This window comes from Hippoglossus stenolepis, chromosome 3, assembly GCF_022539355.2.
Source record: "Hippoglossus stenolepis isolate QCI-W04-F060 chromosome 3, HSTE1.2, whole genome shotgun sequence".
Taxonomy (NCBI): domain Eukaryota; kingdom Metazoa; phylum Chordata; class Actinopteri; order Pleuronectiformes; family Pleuronectidae; genus Hippoglossus; species Hippoglossus stenolepis.
Window position 1 is genome coordinate 1,071,848 of NC_061485.1, and position 10,000 is coordinate 1,081,847.

At 47.4% G+C, this 10,000-nt stretch overlaps 1 protein-coding gene across 1 annotated transcript in view; it reads left to right on the top strand.

The window, feature by feature from the left end:
- The first annotated feature begins 398 nt into the window (after positions 1-398).
- The window catches only part of pcbp4 (poly(rC) binding protein 4), a 336,110-nt gene continuing 326,508 nt past the window's right edge, over positions 399-10,000 (top strand). Inside the window, 1 exon segment of the mRNA XM_047339245.1 lies at positions 399-548. The gene's annotated coding sequence lies outside the window, so the exon portion shown is untranslated.

The following is a 10,000-nucleotide window of genomic DNA, read 5'->3' on the forward strand; positions in this document are numbered from 1 at the left end:
GATGGTTAGTACCTTTGCCTGTGTTTTCTGTTTTCTATAAGAAAAGTCCTTTAATAAGAGGAATCGTGTGTTTCGAGTTTAAACTTCACCTTCATCGAATGAAAGAGAAAGAAAGAGAAAGAATTAAAGAAAGAAAGAGAAAGAATTAAAGAAAGAGAAAGAATTAAAGAAAGAGAAAGAATTAAAGCAGGATCAAATTAAAAGACAGGAAAACGTCCTTTAATCAACCCACTGACAAACTGAAGCTCTGAACACTAACTGCTTTATTTCCTCCAACAATCAATGACACTGTTTCTAATTGGACGAAGGAGCACTCCCTCCTCCCCCTCCTCTCCTCCTCTCCTCCCTCCTCCTCCTCCCTCCTCCTCTCTGGTTTATTGTCACTGACAGTCGGATTATTCCCTCACAGCAGCAGCAGCAGCCTGCTCCTCTTCATCCTCCTCTTCGTCCCACAATGCGGACCCCACCTCAGGATCTATAACATCTCCTCCTCCACGCTGCGTCTCTCCTCCTCCTCCTCCTTCTTCTCCTTCTCCTTCTTCCTCCCGGTAAGAGAATCTGTTCATCGTGTGTGAACATGTGCGGGTCTGATGAAGCGCAGGAGGGAGTTTAAACTGCTGCTGTGTGTGTGTGTGTGTGTGAGAGAGAGAGGGTGAGTTGTGTAGTTACAGTTGTTGTGTTGTTGTTGTCTCAGTGTGTGAGAGAGTGTGAGTTTTAACTTCAGAGGAACTGATTCTGTGCGTAATTAACGCGCCGCGACGTGCGCGCTGCTGCTGGAGGATCAGTGACTGAACAATGTGTCTGTGCGCGTGTCACTTCGTTCACGAGCGTCTCCATTCACACACACACACACACGCACACGCACACATACAAGCGCACGCCGGGTCCAGGCTGAGCGTCTGGATGATGGCTGAGTTTTTATGACGAGAAATTGAATTACACACCACTCTTGTCCCTGAACTAAGTGTCCCCCGTGGCTGCGGCCCTCGGGGCCCCTGGGACCACTCTGACACCCCCACACCCCAAACTCCACCCCCCTCCCTCATCTCTTAAAATGTGGGTGACATATGTCTCCTTCGTCTCCAAGCCTGGTCTTTGGAGACTGGATCCAAACTGGTGGACCTTCTGTGTGTGTGTGTGTGTGTCTGTGTGTGTGTGTGTGTGTGTGTGTGTGTGTGTGTTCTGTGTGTGTGTGTGTGTGTGTGTGTGTGTGTGTGTGTGTGTGTGTGTGTGTGTGTGTGTGTGTGTGTGTGTGTGTGTGTGTGTGTGTACAAGATGATGAATGAATTCAGATCTACACAGTTTCTTCTTAATAAACTAGGATCAGTCAAAACTTTTTCCACAAACAAGTTTTCTTGATTGTTGTTAAAATGCAGATTTAAAAAAATTGACACCAAATTTCCTCTAGTTCTTGATTTGGAAGAAAACTGAAAATGTTTCCTTTATCAAGAATATTCTTTTTTTGAATGAACCATGAAGCAGGATGTGACAAACTGAAAATGAACAAGAGCAGCTTCCGCGCTGGTGAATGTGAAGCTCAGCAGGTCGTCACGGTGATAACAGACAGCTAGCATCGTTAGCATCGTTAGCATCGTTAGCATAGCTGAGCTGCAGAGTTTCAAGTCACCGGCGTGTTCATGACGTTCATCAGAGCTGATAACAGAGTCATGTGACCCGGGAATACGGACACGGTCACACGTGCTAATGTCGCAGGTCAAAGTGGAATTCTTGTATTTGATTGGCTGATTGGAAGTGAACGTGTCCTGTGGTGGATTCTTCACTGAACAGTGACACGTTCAAACGCCGGACGTTTAGCTTCAGAGTGTCACAGGGCTTCGTTGGCTCTGGTTTGTGGGTGTGTCCGAGGTGTCGTCCAATCAGAAGTGACGGATACACCTCTGTATTGAAGAGACATTCCTACATCAACTGAAGGGGTTCGGGTTGTGTTTGTATTTGATGATAAAGATCTTTGATTGATTCATGTTCAATGTGAAGTGATTCAATGAGACTGGAACGAGTTGGACTTCCTCAGCTGCTGTTTCACGTTCAATGTTTCATTTCATGTTTCTGAGCTCAGATGAAAACGAGCTTTTTAAGATAAAGAACATTTCTGCAGTGGAGAAAATTCAGCAGTTAATATATCCGAGTTTAAATCTGTATAGAATCTACAGATCGGTTGGAAGTGCACCTCACTCATCTGCACATCAAAGGCTGAATCTCAACCAACCACATCAAACACTGATGCTGCCCCCTGCCACCAGCTTTAAAAAGCAGAGTTTAATCTGGGCTCTGTTGTTGGGTTGGTGGGCTGATTGTGCACATGGGAGGGGCTGCGTGTTTGTGTGTGTGTGCGAGGGGCGGGCAATTTAGGAAGCATACTTACATTTCAAAGTAATGGTCTATTTATAGGGCAGAGAAACGGGCGAGCGAGCGAGGCAGCGAGCAAGGCAGCGGGTGGAGGGGTGGGGGGGTCCGGTGCCTATGGCCTGTTGTTGTGGCATCAAGGAATGCACCAGTGGTTGTTGTGATAAGGAGTCGAGGGGTTGTAGGCACGACTGTACTGCTTCCTGACCACGCGACACACACACACACACACACACACACACACACACACACACACACACACACACACACACACACACACACAAAGACTGAGTGCCAACACATGCACATAAAACACACACGAACTGGAATATCTGCAGACACACACACACACATACAGCTCCACACACTTTGACTACACACTGTGGATAAAGACCAACACACAACAGTGCACCAACGTGCACAGGCACACATGCACACTTTTTGGGATTAATGCTAATTTATGCTGTTTTCGTCAACACTGGAGTTCAAAGATGTTACTGAGCTCTGAGCCCTAAAGCTGGGAAATGCAGCATGGCTGATTGTGTGTGTGTGTGTGTGTGTGTGTGTGTGTGTGTGTGTGTGTGTGTGTGTGTGTGTGTGTGTGTGTGTGTGTGTGTGTGTGTGTGTGTGTGTAATGAACTATAGATAGCAGGCTTCTCTTTAAACTTGTGTGTGTGTGTGTGTGTGTGTGTGTGTGTGTGTGTGTGATCATCAAAGACTCAGATATTGATCACAGTCCTCGTGCACGGCGTCCGCGGCCTGAGGCGACCATGTGACTTCTTGGATGCTCAACACATTACCCGGGCCTGTTTCTGAGGAAGCTCCATGTGAACCTGTGTGAACTGGGTTGTGCTGCGTGTTGTGTGTAACGTGTCGCACACGCCTGCTGCGCCACGAGACTCCAGATAACGACCTGATCCTTGGTTCTGACTGATTCGATCTCCTTCGGTCCCGGGGGCGGGGACGAGGGAGGAACCTGAGAGACGGCCGGGACCTGGATGTGTAGACGAGGCTTGTGTCGCTCTGATGAGCAGCTTGTTCTGTATCCCTAACTTTAAATAAGATATAATCAATATTTGTTTTTTAACAAAGATCGTGTTTCACTTGATGAAACAGAAACATGTGACTCTGCAGCTCCTTCAGAACTTCTCCTCACACGATGTCCTCATAAACCACTTTCAGGCTCCGGAGCTTGAGTGAGAATCATCAGTGAATCTTCAGACACTGAGGTTATTTTTACATTTGGTTGATTCCTCAGCTGTTATTTACATTTTCCAGGTGATTGGTTATTTTGGTTTTAACGCTTCACGTTAAATTCTTAAATAGGAAAAGAATATATAAATGTTCAGAGGCATTAATCTACACGTCCATATAACATATTCCAATATTTAATATCTACTAAATGTGCTGTGAACTCTCTCAGTTTGAAGTGAGGTGAACATTAATCTGCTGCATGAACCAGAATCTGTCACACCGAGTTGTTGAGTGTTTTTAATGAGGCTGGTGTCACAGCAGGGGTCCCACAGGAAGTGCTTCTTCATTTTTCATCTTGTAGAAACGCTCAGAGGTGAGACTGTGGTTTTTAAACAAATCCACCACGTTTTAAACCGCACAGCTTCACGCTCGCCTCACGCTCGCCTCACGCTGCCTCACGCGCTGCTCACGCCGCCTCACGCTCGCTTCACGTGCGGCTTCACGGGCGCCTCACGCTCGCTTCACAGGCGGCTTCACGCTCGCTTCACGCTCGCTTCACGCTCGCTTCACGCGTTGCTTCACGCGCGCCCACGCTCGGCTTCACGCTCGCTTCACGCTCGCCTCACGCAGCGGCTCACGCTCGCTTCACGCTCGGCTCACGTTGGCTTCACGCGGCGGCTTCACGCGCGCCTCACGCTCGGCTTCACGCTCGCTTCATGCTCGCCTCACGCTCGGGCCTCACGCTCGGCTTCACGTTCGGCCTCACGTGCGGCTTCACGCGCGCCTCACGCTCGCTTCACGCTCGCCTCACGCTCGCTTCACGCTCGGCTTCACGGCGCTTCACGCTCGCCTCACGCTCGGCTTCACGCTCGCCTCACGTGCGCTCCACGCGCGCTTCACGCTCGCTTCACGCTCGCCTCACGCTCGCTTCACGCTCGCTTCACGCGGGCTTCACGCTCGCTTCACGCTCGCTTCACGCTCGCTTCACGCGCGGCTTCACGCTCGCTTCACGCTCTCGCTTCACGCTCGGGCTTCACGCTCGCTTCACGCTCGGCTTCACGTTCGGCTTCACGTTCGGCCTCACGTTCAGCTGCACGTTACTCACGTGTTTTACTGCGTCCGTCTGGAACACCTGGAACACCTGGAACGTCTGGAACACCTGGAACACCTGGAACGTCTGGAACATGTAACATCTCTCAGGTTTCTCTTCAGAATCCTGATTTCTCTGCTGTTCTTCTTCGCTCACCATCATCATCATCACTTGTTTTAAAGCTGTGTTTGTCTCTGTATTTACTTCTATCTCTGTCAGGACCATAGTACAGAGTGAGGACATTTGGCTCCGCCCTCATTTATCCAGATGATTCTCTGCACTGGTCAGATTATGTTTTTTAAGTTTCTTGTGAACGTGATTTCTCATATGTTCAGTCAATTTGGTTCAAACGTTCACACTGAGTGACCAAAGGTCAAAGGTCAAGGTCACAGTGACCTCACAAAACATGTTTTAGCCTCTTGGACATGATATCTCAGTTCTGTCTTTAGTTGGGTTCACTCTTGGTTCCAGGGTTAGTTGTGATGGTTGTGATGGTTGTGATGGTTGTGATGGTTGTGTGGTTCCAGGTTTGGTTGTGATGGTTGTGATGGTTGTGTTGTTCCAGGTTTAGTTGTGATGGTTGTGATGGTTGTGATGGTTGTGATGGTTGTGTTGTTCCAGGTTTAGTTGTGATGGTTGTGTTGTTCCAGGTTTAGTTGTGATGGTTGTGTTGTTCCAGGTTTAGTTGTGATGGTTGTGATGGTTGTGTTGTTCCAGGTGTGGTTGTGATGGTTGTGATGGTTGTGTTTTGTGTTTTGTCTCTGGACCTGATCAGCGTCCTCCACAACAACAACAAAGCTCAGTGTGAAGTGTCAGCGAGCAGCAGAGTGGACGACAAGCGGAGTGTAACCCAACATGACAGTGTTACTGTGCAGCCGTGTGGAGTGTAACACTACATGACACCACACAAACCGTCGTTCCACAGTGTGAGACAACACAATCTCACAGTGAAACAAAGAACATATGAAACAAAGCAGTGTACTGTAACATGCCTGAGACCGGCCGACGCTCGTATCCAGCTCAGTGCTGAAGAAAGGAAGCTTTGTTCAATTCAGACGAGCGGCGAGAAAAACTAGATATTTTCCATGAAAAGCTCTTGTGTAAGTCGTCTCCTGGTCTTATTTCCTCTTGTTTCCTCTTGTTTCCTCTTGTTTCCTCTTGTTTCCTCTTATTTCCTCTTGTTTCCTCTTGTTTCCTCTTGTTTCCTCTTGTTTCCTCTTGTTTCCTCTTGTTTCCTCTTGTTTCCTCTTGTTTCCTCTTGTTTCCTCTTGTTTGTTTCCTCTTGTTTCCTCTTGTTTCTTCTTTCCTCTTGTTTCCTCTTGTTTCCTCTTGTTTCCTCTTGTTTCCTCTTGTTTCCTCTTATTTCCTCTTGTTTCCTCTTGTTTCCTCTTGTTTCCTCTTGTTTCCTCTTCTTTCCTCTTGTTTCCTCTTCTTTCCTCTTGTTTCCTCTTGTTTCCTCTTCTTTCCTCTTGTTTCCTCTTCTTTCCTCTTGTTTCCTCTTGTTTCCTCGCTCAAATCGAGGTCAGCATTAATTGAAATTCAGACACCTATTAATTAGTGAGAGGATTTCTCTCTCTCTGTCTGTTTTCTGTCTCGTGTTGAATTTCAGTTTTTATAATCCCTTACGTTCCCTCTCCTCCTCCTCCTCCTCCTCCTGCTCCTCCTCCTCCTCCTCCTCCTCCTCCTCCCTCCTCCTCCTCCTCTCCGTCACTGTCACACTCACTTCGCTGTCGGGTGGAGCGTTGACGTCTGCACAGGTTTAAACGCTCTCTCTTCACAGGGCTTCACGAGTCGCTCTCCTCAGAGATGGAGCTGGCTCTGGATTAATCCACATCCAGTCCAAGTCGTGCACAGTGTTTCTCCAGCTGTGATCCGCTGACTCTTCATCAGGCTGCCAGCTGGATCGGCGGCAGGCAATTTGTTAATTAAAGGATCTCGGGCGCATTGTCATTATCAAAACAGTCAAATATTATAAATGACCATTACTGTATTTGTTGCTTACTGAAAATGTGTGGTAGTTTCTGACAGATTTGCTGCAGCAGCGTCTCACTGACATCGTCACCGAGAGGAACCAAGTTAATCTTCATATTAATACAAGTTATTTATTTAGTGGTTTCACACAGAAACAAGGAGCTTCCGGCTGCTCAGCGAGTCCTGTGAGATCCTGCTGATCGTCTGCTCGGGGGACTGTTGCCTTTTCTGTTTTCTGATCAATATAAATGAGAAACAAGCCGTCGTCTCTTTCCTCCCTTTCCTCCCGTCATCTGCTGCAACAACAGTAAATATCTGACGCTTGACAAGCTTCTATTACAAAGCTTGTCAAGCGTCAGATTCCCTAAAAAGCTCGAGTGGATATTTGTTCTCTCTCTGACGTTACAGCTCCGAGTTCCATCGTGTTGTGATGAACCTCCTGCCTCGTTCACGACAAGGAAACCTCAGATATGTGTTGACCAGAGTTATAGTCACTAATGGATGTGGAGTCTCCGGATCGTTCATACAACAGACGCAGATCGTACGGCTCAGAAAGCTCCTGCAGGAAGTTCATGAGAGGAGGTAGAGAGCCTCTTGTACTAATGGACCTGAAGTCTCCAGAGAACGAGACGGAGAAGGAGGGAGGAAGGAAACAAGGTTAAAAGAGACAGAGGAGAGAGAGCATTGTGTGTGTGTGTGGTGAGATACAGTGAGAGAGACAGGGATGAGCATGAGAGTAATGGCAGCGTTGGAGCATCAGATAGTGAAGGTTGGAGGTTAATAACTCAGCGGTGAACGGAGGAGGAGGAGGAGGAGGAGGAGGAGGAGGAAGGAGGCTCAAGATGTCGTAACAGGACGAGATGGTAACGAGGCAGATGATCCAATAAGAGCTGTGATCCCTCTGTCAGTCAAGTCTCTAACTAAACATATCTTCACTCAACAGATAGAATACAGAGAAAGTTCCATAAGGAAGTTTCACTTCTGATCGAGAGGACAACCTCGTCCTCCTCGTCCTCTGCAAGGATCGAGTCTCGTGAGAAACAAACAAGATCATGATACGAAAGCTTTTCCAAACTGTTTTAAATATTGTAACGTGATGGTCAACTTTACTTTTATTAAAAGAGATAATATAGTTTGAGACCATAAACCCAGGAAGAGCAGTAACATGTGATGTAATGAGAAGAAGGAGTCACATCTGTAAAGAAGAACCAGAGACGGTTTTATAAACCACATCACTCACGTGAAGACAGGAAACAAAAGGAATGAGAGACACGTTTTGTTCATAAGACATATGTCTCAGAGCTGGTAGCGAAGGAAGCTGGACCACTGACGTCCTGAAACAGGAAGTGATCAGGATCATTTGGCCGACCGCAAGATGGCGGCGTTCGTGACGGAGACATTTTAGCTTCGTTTGGGAGGAAGTGAAGACGTGTCGTCCATCTTTATCTCCAGTTTCTGGTTGCAGATCATTAAAGGTGACTTTTCATATTAATTATTACACCTGTACTTGTAATGAAAAGATGAAGGTAAAGTACAAGGTGAGTTACGCCCCCTGCTGAGTACCGACAGTATCTCAGTCTGGAACCAGGAGCCGGAGAAAGCGAGGAGCTCCTCATCGTAGATGTGAAGCTCTTGGAGTCGCTCTGTTGTTTCCCAGCGTCTCTGCTGCGGCTCACATCAGAGACTTTCACATTGTGAGGCTCGGTTTTGTAGCGTGATTCTTCCGGCGCTCTGTGAAACGGGAAACATGAAGGGGACGTTTCCTGCTGCGGAGGACGAGGGCGTAGCGTGTCAAATTAAACCCGGGCCCCGACTGTCTGCCCTACAAAACAAACTGTGTTTCCTTAATACAGCAATAATATAATGGTGCTTAAGTGATCTCTGTTCGTGCATTAGAATAAACTGAGACGTGCACAAGAGCAATTTCCATATCAAGGATTGTGTGCTTGTCACAGCAGGGGTGACGAGGGATTTCTGCCCAGAACGTTTGTGTTTCCTTCTCCCTCAGCGTCGCCTCTTTGTTACAAATGCAATGCGATTTCTCTACTCATTTCTCTGTGCAGTGCCTTTTGTTTTCTTTCAGAGCTGCATAAAAAAAACATTTTCACATTTGGACAAGCGAGTGGATTTTATCTGTTTGTTTGCTGAGCTGCTTTTTACGGTACGTGGAAACGTCTGCTCTTCACCGTGGCTGTTCTCCGTCGTGTTTCTGTTTCCTCCAGCGTGACCACGTGTCACGTGCAGCTTACTGTTCCATAAAGAGAACAGATCCCACCGACTCCTCTGGCAGACACACCGTGAGCGGCGTAAAGCGATCGTGGTCGTTTGCCAGAGTGGATTTACATTTCAATTTATAGAATCGCACGCTCTCTCTCTCTGCAGCAAACATCCAGCAGCTCAGTCCGGGTTCTCCAGTCGCCGCCGCTCGGCCCCAAACGCTGCGGCCGCGTTCTCCTGTCATCCACGTAATCCAGTGGAACAGTAGCATGGCCTCCTCATGTCTAATGCAGGACCTGGCCGCCTCTCGCAGCCTCACACAGCCCAGGGATCTGGGTCAATAAGACGGGAGGGGGGGTTTGTTCCTGCCTCTTTTTCTTGTTGTTATACAAGTCACAATAAATCACTGAGCCCCGGAAAATATCAATAATATCAGAATGTGCCTGTTAGTGGAGCAGGAAACAGATAAATCCAGAGTTTCACCGCAGGTCTGTCCCGAGGTTTGTTCGAGTTTGACGAGATGTGACAGGAAATACAAAAGAGACGCAGACGGGATCCACACAGAGAAAGTGAATCTGAAGCTTTTAATTAGAACGTTTATTCTAAAATATACGTCGAAAATATCCAGCAGCTGAAAGAAAAGCAACATTAATATATAAACATGAGAAAGAATAAATGAACAGATGATCCACATTTTGAAAAGAACCTTTTCTGACTCTGCCTGAAGGAGACGAAGCTGCGTGAGAAGATAATCGTGTTTTTCCAGACGAGGGTGAAACAGTTTTGTCAGAGCTGCTGTTTGGCCTCATGACAGTTAAACTGAACTCAGTGTGTTTCTCATCCGATCAATAAAACGGGAAGAGAGAGAAGCACAGAGGGAGAAGGAACGTCTCCGTCCACCTGATCTTCGACTCTTCACCAGAAACAGACTCAGTTTAATCAGAGTGAATTTCCTTCTCTCGTCTACGTGATGGACGAGAATCATTTCAATCACGGATTCGTCTCCTGGAGTTTCTGGAGCCAGGAACAACGCGCAGCGGGCGACGGACCCGGCTCGGAAAGAGATCATGTGTCTGCACCTGGAGCCCCGTTACCTTGGAAACAACACAACAAATTTTGGCTCGGAAGCAAAAATTCTAAACGTTAAAGGCCGACGCGTTCAAC